Source organism: Glycine soja, chromosome 10, assembly GCF_004193775.1.
Source record: "Glycine soja cultivar W05 chromosome 10, ASM419377v2, whole genome shotgun sequence".
Lineage (NCBI taxonomy): Eukaryota > Viridiplantae > Streptophyta > Magnoliopsida > Fabales > Fabaceae > Glycine > Glycine soja.
The window spans coordinates 9,183,359-9,204,713 of record NC_041011.1 but is presented as its reverse complement, the minus strand read 5'-3'; the positions used below and the strand labels follow the sequence as shown (position 1 = coordinate 9,204,713).

At 37.5% G+C, this 21,355-nt stretch overlaps 1 long non-coding RNA gene across 1 annotated transcript; it reads left to right on the top strand.

Annotated features, from left to right (window-relative positions):
- The first annotated feature begins 1,162 nt into the window (after positions 1-1,162).
- On the top strand, positions 1,163-3,528 carry LOC114369957. Its single transcript, XR_003657742.1, has 4 exons — positions 1,163-1,338; positions 1,453-1,573; positions 1,899-1,946; positions 3,199-3,528. It is a non-coding gene; the product is annotated as an uncharacterized LOC114369957 (long non-coding RNA).
- Positions 3,529-21,355: the final 17,827 nt, after the last annotated feature.

The following is a 21,355-nucleotide window of genomic DNA, read 5'->3' as shown; positions in this document are numbered from 1 at the left end:
AGATTTGTCACAATCAGGATCACAACAATTTGAAAATATAAATATATATTATATAAAAAAAATTGACACATCATTATCTATCTTTATACAAACACGGCCCTAAGAATGCTGATGTAGCCATGTCAGTGCTTACGTGTTGCAATATTACACAACACAATTGCCGCCCAAAAATGTCAACGTCACGCAGACTTTATTAATTTTTGTCTTTTTGTATTTATTGCGCTTCAGTTACTGAAACTGTCACGTTGCCTTTATTAATTTTTGTCCTTTTGTATTTATTGCACTTCAGTTATCAATGTCGTCACACTGCCCTTATTAATTTTTGTTTTTTGTATTTATTGTGCTTTAGTTACTGATGCATTTTTATTTCCAAGAAGGTTGTATTTCCAATGCGCTCCTGTGACCGATTGGGTGTGGGGTTAGAGCGCCATTTCCATTTCCCTCCTGTGACCACTAACCCTAGCTCCACTTGCCTTTTGTTTTTGGCCAAAAACAAGAAGGAAGCCGAGGGATACTGATCGAAGAATCCAGTAAGCGAAGTACAGGTTCATTTTCTTTCTTTGATCGATGAAATAAGTAACCCCCAATGCTAGGTAAAGGTTTCTTTTCTTTGCATAGCAAAATTTTGTGATTTCTCAAAATGTTACCAGCAACCTTAGTAAAGGTTGGTTTTCTCTACAGTAAAACAAGAAGGTGAAATAGGTATCCCCCAACTATAAGTACATGTTCGTTTTCTATAGCAAACTTCGCGATTTCGTAAGTTTTTATTTGTAATGGTGCAATATTTTTGTTTTCAGATCTGCATCATTGCCTTTATTTTATTTTATTTTATGTGTTTCCAAAATGTTTATGCTGAAATAGTTTTGTCGTGGTGGCTTCGTTTGTTTTTTATTATTGTATTTCTTCCGAAAGGTTTATGCTTAGATCTTTGTGTCATTTTGGCAACACAGACTAAGGTCTTTTCATATTCCCTACTATCTATTTCAAACTTTGTATATGCATATTGTATTCAGTTTCATAAATTTTTTTCTACATTTTTGTTTGCCTACATTTTTTATTATTATATTTCTTCTGAAAGGTTTATGCTTAGATCTTTGTGTCGTTTTGGCAACAGAGAGTGAGGTCTTTTCATATTCCCTATTGTATGCTTCAAACTTTGTATGTGCATACTGTATTGTGTTTCATAAATTAATCTTATGTATTTATAACAAGAATATTGTCATTTATTTGTAGTGATGTCTCGGAAGGAAAACCTCATATCTAAATTGCATACCAAGGAAGGGACTTGGAAGATAGCAGTGTGAATCATTGATATGTGGCATGTTAACAAGCACAATGGTAGGCAAACCATTAAGATGGTGTTGATGGACCAAACGGTGATTTTTATGTTCTTCAATTTCATTGGTTTTCATAATTGGAAATTTTCACGACTTTCATTCGTAACTGTTGCAGGGTGCAAAGATTGGCGCCACTCTGACAAGAATTGTTCCCTGAATTTGAGCCAAAGTTGCATTGCAATTGTGCATATTTGATTCAGAACATCAAAGTTGTTGACAATCATTCTGAATACAAAGTGAGTACAATTCCATTTTTGGTTTATAATTAATTTTTTATTGGAAAATATAATAAAGATACAAACATTGGTTTAGAATTGACCAAATATAACATGACCAAAAAAATTACCACATATGGGCAAAGTTTAATGTGTTTTAATTTGAAATCCAAACACCCACAAAACAACCTGCATAAAATTGGACGAAAAAATTTGAAATGCATTTTATTACATTTTTGTAGTCGTGTCAAATTTGTGGGGTCATTTGTTCGATACAATTTTTTCCTTTTATATTTGTAAATGCTATTGTAACATTAATATAACATTTAGTAGCATTGATTTGCAGGTTGAAAAGTCACATCCAATCTTCAGCAAAATTGCCCTTCTTATTACGGTAATGTACATTCATCTACAATCTCAGCATATGATGTTCATTGAAATTTGAGCCAAGGATGGTACCATTATTATTATTATTTTATACTATATTATTTGTGTTATTATTATTAGGTTATAATCTTACCAGATATTAGATATTACAATAGATATTAGATATTACACTAGATATTAGGAGATATGTAATTAATAGACTAGACGTGACATGAACAACAGTTTCCCAATTTCCAATATATCGAAATGCCCAATAATTATGCGCCAGTTACATCAAGGGTCATATTGGAAGTCTAATAGGCGTGCAGTTATACAAATAAATATTAATCGATGTATAATAGATAATCAATTTAATTAATAAATAATAAATAAATCAAATTTATCAGGAAAGTATAAGTCATTCAATTAATATACATATTACAACAAATTGTAATTAATATTATTAATATCGGCAGACTAAAAATCATGCAATTAATGTACTTATTGTAATTATATTTCGGGAATAGTAAAAGTCTTGCAATTATTATACATGAATATTAATTAATAAATAATAATTAAGAAGGATTACAGGAATAATAAAAGCCTTGCAATTATTATATATAGTGCAATTAATATCAGGAGACTAAAACTCATGCAATTAATGAACTTAACTTAATTATTAGTATGAGAAGTGTAAAAGCCTTGCAATTATTATACACGAATATCAATTAATAAATAACAAATAAGGAGGATTACAAAAAGAGTAAAAGCCTTGCAATTATTATACAAGAATATTAATTAATAAATAATTAATAAGAAGTATTACGGGAAGAGTAAAAGTCTTGCAATTAGTATACATAAATATCAATTAATAAATAAGAAGGATTACAAGACGAGTAAAAGTCTTGCAATTATTATACAAGAATACTAATTAATAAATAATTAGTAAGAAGTATTACAGGAATAATAAAAGCCTTGCAATTATTATACATAGTACAATTAATAATAGGAGACAAAATAACCGGCAAATATAGTTGTCTGTATTGCAATCAAAAGATGGTAATCATCAACTTTATTTATTATTAACATAAAAATTGAGATTTCTTGTTCATTTACATGCAAAGATCAATTTATGCAGATGTGAAGTATGCAAATGTTATTATGCTAGTCAAATGCATATTAGTATTTCAGGGGGAATGAGTTGGAAAATGATCATCTACAATGTTAGATTATTTATTGACGAAAATCCAGTATGTAAAGTAAATCATTATCATATACAGAATGACAAACATGAGGACGTATGAGGAAACTATAACGATCATATACACATTGGAAACAAAAGAGGAAGGATTGAAAAGTGAAAGAAACTTACAACATTGGAAGTTGTTGATGACTGTGTACTCATGGTGATAGTGCTTGACTGGTGTTGTTGGGCAGGATGAATTGATACTTGTTGAAAATGGTTGCTTTTGGTTTCCATAGACGGAGAGAGTAATGGAGGTTTTCCTAATTACTACTTCCAATGTGTATAATACCAATGTGTATGATTGAATGGTTTTTACACAGTAGACAATATGTACATGATGTAACTGTCGTAGCAATTAATGTGTATTGGAAAATTGTTTTTCATGTCAAGTCTAGTCGAATAATGTAATATTCTAATAACCTAATAGCAATTCACGATAACTATAATAATTGCATGCATATTAGACTTATGATAATTTAGAATCATAATTACATGGCTTTTAGACTCTCGAAAATTTAATTAATTATCATATCCTATATTATGTATAATAATTACATGGATTTTAGTGTCCCGATAATAACTGCACTATGTATAATAATTCAATGGCTTTTACACAGGTTTATTTTTCTTATTGATTATTTATTAATTAATATTCATTGACTATAATAATTGCATGTCTATCAGACTTGCGATAATATAAATTCATAATTGCATGAATTTTAGACTCTCGATAATTAGTTAATTAACATCGACTATATTAATTAATATATAATAATCTTACTTCGTAATAATAAATACATTATGTTTACTAAGTACACGGGTTTTAGTCTCTTGATATTAATTGTACTATGTATAATAATTGCAAGAATTTTACTATTCCCATAATACTTCTTATTAATTATTTATTAATTAATATTCTTGTATAATAATTGCAAGGCTTTTACTCTTCCCGTAATCCTTCTTATTTATTAATTGATATTTGTGTATACTAATTGCAAGGCTTTTACTCTTCCCATAATCCTTCTTATTTATTAATCGATATTAATAATATTAATTACAATTTGTTGTAATATGTATATTAATTGTGTTATGAAAGTGATGAAGAACAAACAAGAAAGCAGCAGACCTGAAATGTCATACACACAGAATTTTGCAGCAAAGGTGAAAGAGAAGAAAAGAGAGAAAGAACACACACAAAATTACGTGGTTCACCTTGATCAAGGCTACATCCACGGGAGGGAAAACAAAAAGTTTTTCTTATTATGGTTGCAGTATACAAATGGAAGCTTATCTCTGAAAAATACAGGGCATCCTTGCCTTATATAGGTAGAGGACAAAAACAAAATAAACTTCCATATGGATTTAGGTCACAGCTCAACAATTCACCACCTTGAACTAACATCCGTATAGGACACAAACTGCACCCTCCAAACACACATGATCTTAACCCCAGCAGTCAACATTGAGCAAGCTTAAGCAGTGATCAAACTTGCTCTTTGGAACTGGCTTTGTGAACATATCAACAGGATTGTGCAGAGTGCTGATTTTATGGACTTTGATTCTTCTTTCTGACCGAATAAAGTGATATCTAACATCTATATGCTTGGTTCTATCATGATGAACCTGATCCTTGGCCAAGCATATAACACTAAGGCTGTCAAAGTAGATGTTAGCATATTATTGATTAATTCCGAGATCATTTATCAGACCTCCAAATTCTTTCCTTTGCAGCTTCAGTAAGAACCATATATTCAGCCTCAGTAGTTGAGAGGGCAACAGAAGGTCGAAGTGTTGCCTTCCAGCTCACCAAGTAGCCACCAAGGGTGTAAGCATACCCTGTTAGTGACCTTCTCTTGACCAGATCAGCAGCAAAATCTGCATCAGAATAACAAGTGAGGCAGCAATCTGGGTGAGATCCATAGATCAAACCTACATCTGCGGTCCCTTTAAGATATCTAAAAATTCTCTTCACAGCCTTCCAATGTTCCTTCTGAGGTTTGTTTAAGAACCTACTGACCATGCTAACAGCATAAGCAAGGTCAGGTCTGGTGCAGACCATGACATACATGAGACTGCCAACAACACTTGAGTATGGAACCTTTGACATATAGTCCTGATCAGCCTGAGCTTGAACCTTTATCACAGTAGACAACTTCTCTTTTTCTGAAAGGGGATTGCTGATAGGTTTAGAGTCAGTCATTCCAAACCTCACAAGTATATTCTGAATGTAGTCATTTTGAGACAAAAATAGTTTTTTCTGAGTTCTGTCCCTATAGATCTCCATTCCTAAGATTTTCTTTGCAGCCCCTAGATCTTTCATATCAAATTCACCATTCAGGAGGATCTTCAGATTTTGTATATCACACATGCTTTTTGCTGCAATAAGCATGTCATCTACATAGAGTAGAAGATAGATCATTAATCCATCCTCCACCTTGTTGTGATAAACATAGCAATCATAGAGACTTCTCTTGAATCGTTGGCTGGTGATGAAGCTGTCAAACCTCATGTACCATTGCCTTGGAGATTGTTTCAAACCCTACAATGACCTCTGCAGTTGACAAACATACCTTTCTTTTCCTTGAACTTCAAACCCTTCAGGCTGTTTCATTAAAATATTTTCTTCCAATCTTCCATGGAGAAAAGCAGTTTTGACATCAAGTTGTTCAAGTTCCAGATCTTGGTTTGCCACTATAGCAAGCAGAACCCTGATAGATGTATGTCTGACCACAGGTGAAAAGATTTCGTTGAAATCTACTCCTTCTTTCTGGTTGAATCCCTTGGCAACTAACCTAGCCTTGTATCTTATCCCTTCCTTTTCTGAAAGACCAGGTTTCCTCTTGAATATCCACTTGCAACCTACCACATGTCTTCCTTCAGGTAGTTCAACAAGTTTCCAGGTCTGATTCTTATACAAAGATTCCATTTCCTCTTTCAAAGCTAACAACCAATTTTCAGCTTCAGGATGATTGATAGCTTCTTGGTAAGTGGCTGGTTCATTTGAATCTATTTCTTCAACTACATATAATGCATAGGCAGCCATGTCTTCAAATCCGTATCTTTCGGGAGGTTTAGTGACCCTTTTTGGTCTCTGATTGATTCCAGAATTGAGCTGTGGAGGATCAGGTTTAGCAGTCAAATGAGACTCATTTGCACTGAAATCTTCTAATTTCTCACCTTCTTGAAGAACTACAGGAGATGTTTCGGAATGACCCCCTTTTTTTTGAGTCTTTGGCTGTAGATTCTACATCATTTTCTTGAGGAGAGTGGCAGCTCTGTGTTCCAGCAATTGGAACCTCAAGCTTGGGATGAAACAGATGTGATTCATCAAAAATTACATCTCTACTGAGTAGAACTTTCTTTTCGGATGGTGACCAGATCCTATAGCCTTTCACCCCATCACCATAACCCATGAACAGACCCTTTCTTGATCTAGGTACCAGTTTTCCTTCATTGACATGATAATAAGCATTACAGCCAAATACTCTTAGGTTTGAGTAGTTTGTTGTTTTGCCATTCCAGATTTCAATAGGAGTTTTAAGTCCTATAGCAGTAGAGGGTGTTCTATTGATTAGAAAACAAGCTGTATTGATAGCTTCTCCCCAAAAACTTCTGTTGAGACCAACATTGGATAACAAGCATCTTGTTCTTTCCAAGAGTGTTCTGTTCATTCTTTCAACAACTCCATTTTGCTGAGGAGTGTTCCTAACAGTAAGCTGTCTAGCAATCCCTTCATCTCTACAGAATTTGTTAAATTCTGTTGAGCAAAACTCCAAGCCATTATCAGTTCTGAGTCTTTTAACTTTCCTTTCAGTTTGTTTTCCAGTCAGTGCTTTCCATTCTTTGAAGCATTTGAAAGCTTGACTCTTTTGACTCATGATGTAGATCCATGTCATTCTTGAGTAGTCATCAATTATGGACAGAAAATACCTTCCACCACCTAGTGAAGGTACTCTTGTAGGCCCCCAACAATCAGCATGAATTTAATCAAGAGTTCCTTTGGTGGTGTGAATTGCTTTAGGAAATTTAATCCTATGTTGCTTGCCGAAAACCCAATGCTCACAGAATTTTAGTTCATCCAGTTTCTGATTTCCCAACAGCTGCTGTTTTTGAAGTATCATCATACCTTTTTCACTCATATGACCTAGCCTCATGTGCCACAATTGAGTTAAGTCAGGTATGCTCTTATTTGATCTTGATGCAACAACTACTAGACCATCATCAATACATGTTGCACCTTGAAGTATATAGAGATTACCCCTCTTTATTGTTGGATCAAGTGGCCTCGGAATAATTAAGAAGGGGGGGTTGAATTAATTATTACTATACCTTTACTAATTAAAAATTACTCTTCTTAGGCTTTTACTATGTTGTTAAGAAAACAAAGGATAGAAAAGAAACTTAACCAAAAGTAAAAGCAGGAATTAAAGTGCACAACGGAAATTAAAAGAGTAGGGAAGAAGGAGACAAATACACAAGAGTTTTTGTGGAAGCAAAGCTTCATGATGAATCAACAATGATTCAAATGAGTTTTGATTATAACAATGATAACAACAAAAGATGATGACAAAGGTGATGAACAAAAAGCTCAAAAGATCAAAGAAAAACTCAAGTGAATCAAAGAACATCCATCTCAAGAATCAAGAATCAAGATTCAAGATTTAAGTTCAAGAATCAAGAAGAATTCAAGACTCAAGAAGAAAGCCTACAAAGAAAGATTCAAGATCTCAAGAATCAAGATCAAGATTCAAGAATCAAGAATCAAAACTCAAGATCAAGACTCAAGATTCAAGATGAAGAAAAGACTCAATCAAGATAAGTATTAAAAAGTTTTTCAAAACTTTGAATAGCACATGAGTTTTTGACAAAACCTTTACCAAAGAGTTTTTACTCTCTGGTAATCGATTACCATATTGTTGTAATCGATTACCAGTAGCAAAATGAGTTTGAAAATGTTTTCAAACTGAATTTACAACGTTCCAAATATTTTCAAAAGGCTGTAATCGATTACAATGTTTTGGTTGTAATCGATTACCAGTGTCCTTGAACGTTGAAATCAAAATTTAAAAGTGAAGAGTCACATTGTTTCACTCAAAAGCTTTGTGTAATCGATTACACATATTTGGTAATCGATTACCAGTGTTTGTTTCTGAAAAATCTAAAGATGTAACTCTTCAAAAGGGTTTTGACTTTTTCAAATGGTTTTTAAGTTTTTCTAAAAGTTATAACTCTTCTGAATGGCCTTCTTGACCAGACATGAAGAGTCTATAAAAGCAAGGCTTTTTTTTGCATTTTGAATCAATCATTCCAAATCTTGAACACTTTTCTAATCAATCCTTTACAAGCTTTGAATCTCTTTGAACTTCTTCTTCTTCTTTGTACAAAAAGCTTTCTGAAGTTTTCTGGTTTTCTAAACCTTGAAAACTTGTGCTATTCATCCTTTTCATTCTCTTCTCCCTTTGCCAAAAAGAATTTGCCAAGGACTAACCGCCTGAATTCTTTTTGTGTCTCTCTTCTCTCTTTTCCAAAAGAAGGAAGGACTAACCGCCTGAATTCTTTTGTGTCTCCCTTCTCCCTTGTCAAAGAATTCAAAATGACACAGTCTGAGAATTCTTTTGATCCTTCCCATTCCCTAATACAAAAGTGTTCAAAGGTTTAACTGCCTGAGAATTCTTTTGTATCCCTATTCACAATGTATCAAAGGTGTAACAGCCTGAGATCTTTGTCTTAATACATTGGAGGGTACATCCTTTGTGGCACAAGTAGAGGGTACATCTACTTGGGTTTGACTGAGAACAAGAGAGGGTACATCTCTTGTGGATCAGTTCTAGTGGAGGGTACATCCACTAGGTTCAAAGAGAACAAGGGAGGGTACATCCCTTGTGGATCTTTGCTTGTAAAAGGTTTTTACAAGGTTGAAAGAAATCTCAAGGACCGCAGGTCGCTTGGGGACTGGAGGTAGACACGGGTTGTTGCCGAACCAGTATAAAAACTCTTGTGTGTTTCTTTCCTTCTTCCTTACTCTTTTACTTCCCGCTGTGCATTTAATTTCTGCTTTTACTTTATGTTAAGTTTTCTCTTCTACTCCTCATTCTCTTAACAATTTAGTAAAAGCCTTAAAAGAGTAATTTTTAATTAGTAAAGGTTTAGGAATAATTAATTCAACCCCCCCTTCTTAATTATTCTGAGGCCACTCGATCCAACAATTTTTATACTAGTTTGGCAACAACCCGTGCCTACATCCAGTCCCCAAGAGACCTGCAGTCCTTGAGATTTCTTTTCAACCTTGTAAAAATCCTTTTACAAGCAAAGATCCATAAGGGATGTACCCTCCCTTGTTCTCTTTGAACAACCTAGTGGATGTACCCTCCACTAGAACTGATCCACAAGAGATGTACCCTCTCTTGTTCTCAGTCAACAACCTAAGTAGATGTATCCTCTACTTGTACCACAAAGGATGTACCCTCCAATGTGTTAAGGCAAAGTTCTCAGGCGGTTAAACCTTTGAAACTTTGTGAATGGGGATACAAAAGAATTCTCAGGCGGTTAGTCCTTTGAAATCTTTTGTATATGGGAAAGGGAAGAATCAAAAGAATTCTCAGACTGTGTCGTTTTGAATTCTTTGACAAGGGAGAAGGGAGACACAAAAGAATTCAGGCGGTTAGTCCTTTGTTCTTTTGGAAAAGGGAGAAGAGAGACACAAAAAGAATTCAGGCGGTTAGTCCTTGGCGAATTCTTTTTGGCAAAGGGATAAAGGAATGAAAAAGATGAATAGCACAAGTTTTGTTTTCAAGGTTTGGAAAACCAGAAAACTTTAGAAAGCTTTTGGCAAAGGAAGAAGAAGAAGGAGTTCAAAGAGATTCAGAAATCAATTGGCAAAAGTTTGTTGTCTAAAGAATGAATTAATAAAATCCAAATCAAAGCCTTGCTTTTATAGACTCTTCAAGTCTAGTCAAGAGTCCATTAGAAGAGTTATAACCTTTAGAAAAACTTAAAAACCATTTGAAAAACTTATAACTTTTAGAAAAACTTGAAAACTATTGGAAGAGTTACATCTTTTGATTTTGTTCAGAAACTATCACTGGTAATCGATTACCAAATCAATGTAATCGATTACACAAAGCTTTTTTGTGAAAGGATGTGACTCTTCACAATTAAATTTGAATTTCAACGTTCAAACACACTAGTAATCGATTACCAAATACTTGTAATCGATTACAGCATTTTGAAATTAATTGGAACGTTGTAAATTCAGTTTGAAAGTTTTTTGAAAACCAATTTTCTACTGGTAATCGATTACAATAATCTGGTAATCGATTACCAGAGAGTAAAAGGTTTTGAGAAAAATTCATGTGCTACTCAGTTTTTTGAAAAAAACTTTTTAATACTTATCTTGACTGAGTCTTTTTTTTATTCTTGAATCTTGATCTTGATTCTTGGAACTTGAATCTTGAAACTTGATTCTTGATTCTTGAATTCAACTTTCCTCTTGATACTTGAATTGTACTTGATTCAATCTTGAACTCATTGTTTGATTCTTGAGATCATCATCTTTGTTATCATGAAGTATTCTTGACTTTTGAGTTTTTTTGTCATCATCTTTGTTATCATCAAAACTCTTTGAATCAATCTTGATTCATCATGAAGTTTGCTTCTACATTTATACCCTTCATCACTATTGTAGAGCCTTTTTGAATTTTCATGACCCCATTTTTAGTGCTGCATTTGAACCCCTTTCCATCCATAATACCTATAGAGATTAGGTTATTCTTCAGCTCTGGAACATGCCTAACTTCAGTGAGTGTTCGGATAATTCCATCATGCATCTTGATTTTTATTGTGCCAATTCCAATTGTCTTACATGAGACATCATTTCCCATGAACACATTTCTACCTGATTTCTCTTCATAGGTGTCAAACCAGGTTTTGTTAGGACACATATAAAAGGAACAACCAGAGTTTAATATCCACTGATTTCCAGAATGTTGGTGATGATCGGCAACTGAGAGAACAAGCTCATTTTCAAATGTGGAACCTTCCTTGGCAACAGCAGCAGATGGTTTGCCCTTTTTCTTAGGACAATCTTTCTTCCAATGACCTAGCTCCTTGCAGTAGTTACAGATATCCTTTGGATTGACATGAGTCTTCTTCTTTCCTTTAAACACCTTTTTCTTGATGTTCTTGTTAGAGTTAGAGACAGTAAGACCAGATCCATTTGATTCTTCAGAATTTCCAGGTGCTTTAGATTGAAGTTCCCTTGAGTATAAGCTGGATTTCACCTCCTCCATGGTAACACATTCCTTACCAACACTAAGAGAATTGACAAAGCTCTCATATGATGGTGGTAAAGAGGCTAACAGAATCATGGCAGCATCTTCATCCTCTATCTTAACATCTATATCTCTTAATTCCATCAAAATAGAATTCAATTCATCAAGATGATCTTTAAGAGATGTACCTTCTTTCATGTGTAAACCAAATAGACGCCTCTTGAAGAAGAGCTTGTTGCAGATTGACTTAGTCATATACAGCTTTTCCAACTTGAGCCATAAGCCACTTGCAGTTTCTTCATTTGCAACTTCATATAAAACTTCATCAAACAAAGAAAGCAAGATTAGTGAGTGAGCCTTTTCTTCTTGTTCTGCAAGTTCTTCAGTCTTTGAAACAGAGGCTTTTTCTTTGGATTCAGAAGCCATTTCTTTCTTCATAGATGCAGAAGCAACAGAAGCCCAAACACGTTGTTCCTTCAACAAAGCACGCATCTTGATGCGCCACAGATTGAAGCTGTTCTTTCCATTGAATTTCTCAATCCTGATTGTGTTTGACATAATTTCTTGAGTGTTCTTGATCACCAAGAAGCAGCGAAAGAACCAGAAACAAGACTCCCACAGCTTGATCTTTATATTCAAGCGAGAATCTTGAATTCCCTTGATTGCAACTTGAGCTCTTGATACCAGTTTGTTATGAAAGTGATGAAGAACAAACAAGAAAGCAACAGAAAATGCAGCAGACCAGAAATGTCATACACACAGAATTTTGCAGCAAAGGTGAAAGAGAAGAAAAGAGAGAAAGAACACACAAAATTACGTGGTTCACCTTGATCAAGGCTACATCCACGGGAGGGAAAACGGAAAGCTTTTCTTATTATGGTTGCAGTATACAAATGGAAGCTTATCTCTGAAAAATACAGGGCATCCTTGCCTTATATAGGTAGAGGACAAAAACAGAAAAAATAGCAGAATAAACTTCCTTATGGATTTAGGTCACAACCCAACAAATTGAATGACTTTTACTTTCCCAATAAATTTGATTGATTTATTATTTATTATTTATATTGATTATCTATTATACATCGGTTAATATTTGAAATTCTGATACAGAGGTCAGATGTCGTACCAGATGTCACGACATCACGCTTCAGAACATGGAGATTGTATTTGACTGTATGAACAGATTAAACAAGTAAATAACACAAGAGAATTGTTAACCCAGTTCGGTGCAACATCACCTACATCTGGGGGCTACCAAGCCAGGGAGGAAATCCACTAAAATAGTGTTAGTTCGAAGATCTAACAGCCACTGTTTACAACCTTCTCACCTAACCACTACCCGTGCAACCTCTACCTAAGAGCCACTCTTAGATATGAGAACCCCTCTCACTCCCTCTCAATCACTCTCCCGTGTTTACAATTAAATCAAATACACACCAGAGATTGCTCTCTGAACAATAGAGATCAACTCTACACACTCAGGTCCAACACTTGATGTTAGGTTAACATCAAGGTGGCTCACAAAACACTCAAGTCCCAAAAACTCACAAAATAACTCTTCAATCTCGGACTTGGTCGAAAACTCGTGCAGCCTTCATGTTTATATAGCAGTGTGCGTATCTGGGCTGCAACTACTTGTGCTGGATGAGATCTATCATTCTCCTGAAAATCTGCACTTAAAGAACTAAAAGATAAAGTTTGATCTTTTAGTTTTTATCTTTAATCTCTAATCCATGAACGAACTATTCAAGTTTGTAATTCAAACTTTAATTATCTTTTAATTCGTTCCTAAAGATAGATCGCCAAATCTGTTGCTAATTGCACATTAATCTGTTAAAGATATAACAGATTTATGTGTCCAGTATTTTCGGGCAGGATGTCCTGGACATTGTATCCGACATCGTGGATCCTGCACAATCTGTTAAAGATATAACAGATTTATGTGTCCAGTATTTTCGGGCAAGATGTCCTGGACATTGTATCCAACATCGTGGATTCTGCAGCTTCAATTCTTCATTTGACATTTTATCTTGCCTTGTGCATTGTGCAGCCCGATCTGATTCCTTGACATAACGTTGGACATCATGTGCAGCAACTCCAGCTTTCCTTCATTGTCTAAGTGCTTATGTTTTAACAAAATTTTAGCCAACCTTTTAAAACTCAGTAAAGCTAAGCACTAACAATCTCCCCCTTTGGCAAATTTTGTCTAAAACATACTTAGACACTTCCTGAGCAGGTACGAGCAGTTATGCAAGTGGGATCAGCAACTTTCATTATCAGAGTAATCAAGCACAGCGGAATTGGTAGTGGCGACAGCAAAATTCTGCAAGTTGCAAGTCGTTTCCAGGATGTCAAGACATCTCACGTGACATCAGCTTTCTGCTCCCCCTGTCTCCATGCTCCTACTGCTGTGAAGCAGTTCACTGCAGCATCTTCTATCAGCTACTAGTCTTTTCCAGGATGTCAAGACATCTTATGTGACATCAGCGTTCTGCTCCCCCTTACTGCAGCATCTTCTATCAGCTTACATCAGTCTCCCCCTCAAAACCATATACATACAACTCCCCCTCAAAATCATGAATCATGCATACATCGTATCCTACTTACTCAAAATCATAAATCATGCATAATACTATTACTCCCCCTTTTTAGATAGAATTTGACAAAAGTAGAATGCATGCAAATATTACAGACCAATAGCAATCAATTGTTCAAAGGGACATGCCCCTATAGCTAGTAAGAGTAAAAAGCAAAAATAAAGGTCTGATGGTCATGGGGTGGCTTCAGAATCATCATCATCTGATTCTGTATCCTCTGCTGCATCTTCCTCTTCCTCAGCTGCTTCTTCTTCTTCCTCAGCTGCTTCTTCTTCTTCCTCAGCTGCTTCACCATCATCAATGCCACTGACTGAGAGTCTTTTGATCAGGCGTTCCAGCTCCATTTTCTTCTCTGTGGTGGCTTTGATGGTTGCTTCCAGCACCTTGCATGTGTCCTTGAGTTCAGCAATCAAAGCATCCTTGGACACAGCACCTGAAGCAGCAGCTTTCCCTGATGTCGAGACAATGTCTGGGACATGTGTCCCCTCAAACAGTTTGTAATGCAGGGATAGAGGAGATTCTCTCTTCATCACAGAGTCAATGTTGTTTAAGATATTGGGATGTTGACTCAACATAATGCCACACAATACAGTTGGGAAGGCAATGGGTAATTTGACAGCAAAAGATTCTGAATGCTTAACAGTTTGATCAAAAATATAGTTTCCAAAATTAAATTTGGACTTGGTTCCAACAGCAAACAGAAATTTACCCAAACCTATGGCAACAGTGGAAGTATGATTGGTGGGTACCCAGTTTGCAGCGCCAATCCTATGCAGAATTGCATACTTCACACTCAGCTTCCCTGCAGAAAGCTTCCCTTTCTTTGGCCAATGCTGGACTTGTTTGGCAGTGATTTCCTTGGCAATTTGATGCTCAGAAACAGCAAGATCCACCACTCCTTCAGTTGGTCTGCCCAGGTATTTGTTGATTACAGCAGGGGAGAATCTAACACATTTTCCTCTGACAAACACTTTCTGATACTCATCACTTTTTCTGTTTGTTATGTCAGAGGGAATGTTGACAATGAATTCCCTGACTAGACTTTCATAGCAATCTCCCAACTTGGTGACAGTTTTCAGCAGTCCAGCAGCCTTGATGAGGTCCATGATCTCCTTGCAATCCAAGGCATTTCTTCCCAGTTCTCTTTCTAAAGCAAGCCTTCGTTGATATACAAATTTCCACCTTTCAACATTGCCAATGGAGTGGAATGAGATGTTGTCCAATGGTGCATCAGGGACATTTCCAGGCACCTTTTTCCCTGATTTCTTGGCCCTCTTGATGTCGGGAACATCTAGTTCGACATCATCATCAGAATCAGATGAGGAAATTTCTTTCCTCTTCTTGGAAGGGATTGCAACTTTGCTCCATCTGGATGTGGTAGGAGTGATTGGAGTGTTCTTCTTTTGTGCCATAGTTTTGATTCGTCCAGACCTAGTAATGGGGGTTTTTCCCTTCCTGCTTTGTAATCTTTCTGCAATGCCAGGTGCCAACTTGTTGGCAATGGGTTCCTCATCAGATTCTACTTCTTCTAGATCAATGAGGTCACCTGGAGCAGGTTCTGGTGCCCTTGGTGCAGGGGTCTCCTCTGTGGCTTGTTCCTCTTCCTCTGTTGATTCCTCTTTACTGGATGAAGAGAGGACTTCAGCATTTGGGGTGGAGGATGTTGGAACATCTTTATTAGCTTCAGGCACAGAAACATTTGGGGTGGAAGATGTTGGAACATCTTCATCAGCATCAGGGACAGAAACATTTGGGGTGGAAGATGTTGGAACATCTGTATCAGCATCAGGGACAGAAGCATTTTTCAGAATGCTACTCACAATACTGCGGATCTTCTTGTCCATCTCCGTGTCTACTTCCCTAGGACTTGTTGCAAGGCTAGGGTTTTCAGAAATCTTCATTCCCTGTTGTCTTTTAGGGACCAGTTTCTCAGGAACAGGGGCTGAACCAGGAATCATTTGTATGGGTTGGATATTGAATTCAGGTCGTTCCTGGTGTGATGGTGCTTTGGTGGATGATGGAGATGATGGTACAGAGGGTGAACCAGGAGCTGAAGTTTCTTTTGGTGAGGTAGCCATGGAGAAGCAGAGCCTTTGGAATGGTTTTGTGAATTTCTGAGAGCTGTTGGGGAATGCTGAAAACGGGATTACCACGAAAATATAAGTTTGAATGAGGAATGTAAAGGGACGTGTGAAGCAACGGTCGAATTTGTTTTGGCCCAGTAGAGAACGCGCTATTAACGTTTGAGCACGTTCAGATAACAGTAATTGCTATAAATCCTCTGGCAGACAAATGCCCAGCTTGCCCCTCAGTTTTTCAAACTGATTTGCATCCAATGCCTTTGTGAAAATATCTGCTATTTGTTCCTCAGTGTCAACCTGCTTCAGTGCGATCACTTTATCATCAACAAGCTCTCTAATATAGTGATGTCTAATGTCAATGTGCTTGGTTCTGCTGTGTTGAACAGGATTTTTAGAAATATTAATAGCACTCATGTTGTCGCAGTACAATGTCATGACATCTTGTTCGACATTGTACTCCTTAAGCATCTGCTTCATCCAAACTAGTTGTGAACAGCTGCTTCCTGCTGCAATATACTCTGCTTCTGCCGTAGATAGGGACACACAGTTCTGTTTCTTGCTGAACCATGAAATAAGATTGTTGCCCAAATAGAAGCATCCACCAGAAGTGCTTTTTCTGTCATCTGCACTTCCAGCCCAATCAGCATCACAATACCCAACCAGCATTGAACCTGAACAATGACAGTACATAATCCCATAGTCACTGGTGCCATTTACATATTTCAGAATTCTCTTTACTTGATTCAAGTGACTTATCTTGGGATTGGCTTGATATCTTGCACAAACACCTACTGCATAGGTGATGTCAGGTCTGCTAGCTGTTAAATATAGTAAGCTCCCAATCATGCTTCTGTACAGACTTTGATCAACACTGGTGCCAGCTTCATCTTTTGTCAGCTTCAAGTGAGTAGGTGCAGGTGTTCTTTTATGGCTGGCATTTTCCATCCCAAACTTCTTGACAATGTTCTTTGCATACTTGCTTTGTGAGAGGAATATGGTGTCTTCCATCTGCTTTACTTGGAGTCCCATAAAATAAGTCAGCTCTCCAACAAGACTCATCTCAAATTCAGATTGCATCTGTTAGACAAAATGTCGAAGCATCTTATTCGACATCCCTCCAAACACAATGTCATCAACATATATTTGTGCTATCATCAAGTTTTCAGCATCTTGTTTGACAAAGAGAGTCTTGTCAATTCCTCCCTTCCTATATCCTTGCTGAGTAAGGAACTCTGTTAGCCTTTCATACCAAGCTCTTGGAGCTTGCTTCAATCCATAGAGAGCCTTCTTGAGCCTGTATACATGATCTGGATGAGGTTGATCTACAAATCCCTTTGGCTGCTCCACATAGGCTTCTTCATTCAGGTATCCATTCAGAAACGCGCTCTTCACATCCATCTGGTACAGCTTGAATTTGAGGATGCAAGCTACACCAAGTAACAATCTGATGGATTCAAGTCTAGCAACAGGAGCGAAAGTTTCATCAAAGTCTACACCTTCAATCTGAGTGTAGCCTTGAGCAACAAGTCTGGCCTTGTTTCTGGTTATAACACCTTATTCATTGGTTTTGTTCTTGAAGATCCACTTGGTGCCAATCACATTAGTTCCCTCGGGTCTAGGAACTAGCTCCCAAACTTCATTCCTTTTGAATTGCTCCAATTCTTCTTGCATAGCATTGATCCAAAACTCATCAGTCAGTGCCTCTTTCACATTCTTGGGCTCAATTTTGGAGACAAAACATGAATTGGAAACAATCTCAATTTCCCTTGATCTTGTAGTGACTCCTCTGTTTGGATCTCCTATAATCAGCTCCTTGGGGTGCATCTTCTGGATTCTAATGGAGGGTCCCTTGTCAGGTTGATTGATGTTTGGTTCATCTGTAGCAGAATCAGAGTTTTCTGCATTTTCTGCACTTTCAGCTGCATCTGCTACATTGTCTCCCGATGTTCTGACATCTTCTTCGACATCCTTCTTTCTTGCTGGAGTTAGATCATCAACAACCACATTGATGGATTCCATCACAGTTCTGGTTCTGGAATTGAATACTCTATATGCTCTGCTGTTTGTAGAGTATCCCAAGAATATTCCTGCATCACTCTTGGGATCCATCTTTCTCCTTTGCTCTCTATCTGCCAAAATGTAACATGGACTTCCAAAGATGTGGAAGTGCTTGACAGTTGGCTTCCTCCCTTTCCAGATTTCATACAGTGTGGTTGGAGTCCCTCTTCTAAGTGTGACTCTGTTGTGGATGTAGCATGCTGTGTTCATGGCTTCAGCCCAGAGATTATAGGGAAGTTCCTTGGCATGAAGCATGACCCTAGCAGCCTCTTGCAAAGTCCTGTTTTTCCTTTCAACTATGCCATTTTGTTGTGGTGTAATGGCTGCAGAGAACTCATGAGTGATGCCTTCAGATGTGCAGAATTCAGTAAACTTGCTGTTTTCAAACTCTCTGCCATGATCACTCCTAATTCTCTTGATGACACAGTCTTTTTCTCTTTGAAGTCTTAGACTCAACTCCTTGAATACTTCAAAGGTGTCTGATTTCTCTCTGATAAAGTTGACCCAGGTAAATCTGGAGAAATCATCCACAACAACATAGGCATACCTCTTTCCTCCAAGGCTTTCAACTTGCATAGGCCCCATCAAGTCCATGTGAAGTAGTTCCAGTACCCTGGAAGTGGTCTGATGTTGAAGCTTCTGGTGGGACATCTTGACTTGCTTCCCAATCTGACATTCACCACAGATTCTGCCTTCTTCTATTTTTAGATTGGGAATGCCTCTAACAGCACCTTTGTCAATGATTTTCTTCATGCCTCTTAAGTGCAGATGTCCAAATCTTTGATGCCATATTTTGACTTCATCTTCTTTGGAGGATAGACATGTGGAGGAGTAACTGGTTTCTTGAGGTGTCCATAGGTAACAGTTGTCCTTTGATCTGCTGCCCTTCATTAGAACTTCACTCTTCTCATTTGTCACCAAGCATTCTGACTTTGTGAAGTTTACATTGAATCCTTCATCACACAACTGACTGATGCTGATCAAGTTTGCAGTCAGTCCCTTCACCAGCAGCACTTTGTCCAGACTAGGAAGTCCATCATGGGCTAGCTTTCCCATTCCAGTGATCTTTCCTTTAGAGCCATCTCCAAATGTCACATAGCTAGTGGAGCAAGGTTCAATGTTCACCAGGAATTCTTTAACTCCTGTCATGTGTTTGGAACAGCCGCTATCTAGGTACCAATCTTCCTTAGCTGATGCTCTAAGTGAAGTATGAACAACAAGACTAACAGTCTTGTGTTTTGGAACCCACATCATCTTCCTTCCACTGCTGCTACTTTGAGTTCCATGATGTGGATGGCCATGTAAATGATAGCAAAAGGGCTTTATGTGACCATACTTGCCACAGTAGTGACACCTCCACTTCTTTCGTTTGCTCCTTTTCTGCTGCGTTCCATGATGTCGAGACCGATGTTGTGACATCGTGGCTCCAGTGCTGTTTTTGGCAGGAACAAATTCTGTCATGGTTGTTCTGCCAGCAGATTTATGATTAAATCCAAGTCCTCTCTGGTTTCCAACATTCTTCCCAAGCTGTAGCACCTCATCAAGCAAATCTGAGCCTTTATTCAGCATCTTTATTGATTTTGTCATGTTTTCCAGTTTAGAGTTCAGAAAACCAATTTCTCCTTTAAGTTCAGAGATTTCCTCTTCATGTGCCTCCTTCTCAGCCTCCAGATTTGCAATGACCTTCTTTAGTTGTGCTTCTTGCTGAAGAATCTTCTCACTTTTGATGCATAGTTCTCTATAGGATATAGCAAGCTCATCAAAAGTGATTTCACTATCTGTATCACTTGAATCTTCAGCAGATTCAAATCTCCCAGTGAGTGCATTCACATCTCTGTCAGAATCACTTTCTTGTTCACTCTCTGTATCATCAGATCGACATACAGAAAGTCCTTTCCTCTGCTTCTTGAGATGAGTGGGACATTCAGCTTTGATATGTCCATAGCCTTCACACCCATGGCATTGAACTCCTTTGCTGTGACTGGGCTTTTCTTCTGACCTTTTCTGGTATTCACTCCCTTTCCTGATGTCGAAAGGGATGTTCCGGACATGTGGTTTCTGCCTCCTGTCCATTCTGTTCAGCACTTTGTTGACCTGTTTTCCAAGGAGCACAACTGCGTTAGTCAGACCTTCATCAGTATCCAGGTCATACTCATCTTCTTCTCCTTCATCATTGGACACGAACGCCAGATTCTTGCTCTTCTTTTCAGTCCTATCCGAGAGTCCTAGCTCAAAGGTTTGAAGGGAACCAATGAGTTCATCTACTCTCATGTTGCAAATGTCTTGGGCCTCCTCTATTGCAGTGACTTTCATGTCAAATCTCTTAGGCAAAGATCTGAGGATCTTTCTCACCAGCTTTTCATCTGTCATCCTTTCTCCCAAGGCAGTGCAAGCATTGGCAATCTCAAGAATGTTCATGTGGAAGTCATGAATACACTCTTCCTCCTTCATCTTCAGATTTTCGAATTTTGTAGCCAATAGTTGCAATCTGGACATCTTCACTTTGGAGGTTCCTTCATGAGTGGTTTTCAGGATCTCCCATGCATCCTTGGCCACTGTGCATGTGTTGATCAGTCTGAAGATATTCTTGTCAACTCCATTGAATAGAGCATTCAAGGCTTTGGAGTTTCCAAGTGCCAATTCGTCTTCTTCTTTTGTCCAGTCTTCTTCTGGCTTCAATTCATTAGTGGGCTTTCCTTCTGTGTCCAGCATCTTGGGATGTTCCCAGCCTTTGATGACAGCTTTCCAGGTTCTGCTATCCAGTGATTTGAGGAAGGCCACCATCCTTGCTTTCCAGTATTCATAGTTGGTTCCATCCAGAATTGGTGGTCTGTTCACTGGTCCTCCTTCTTTCTCCATGTTCATCAGAATTTATCTCCCTAGATCTCACTCAGTGATTTAGAGTGCCTGCTCTGATACCAATTGAAATTCTGATACAGAGGTCAGATGTCGTACCAGATGTCACGACATCACGCTTCAGAACATGGAGATTGTATTTGACTGTATGAACAGATTAAACAAGTAAATAACACAAGAGAATTGTTAACCCAGTTCGGTGCAACATCACCTACATCTGGGGGCTACCAAGCCAGGGAGGAAATCCACTAAAATAGTGTTAGTTCGAAGATCTAACAGCCACTGTTTACAACCTTCTCACCTAACCACTACCCGTGCAACCTCTACCT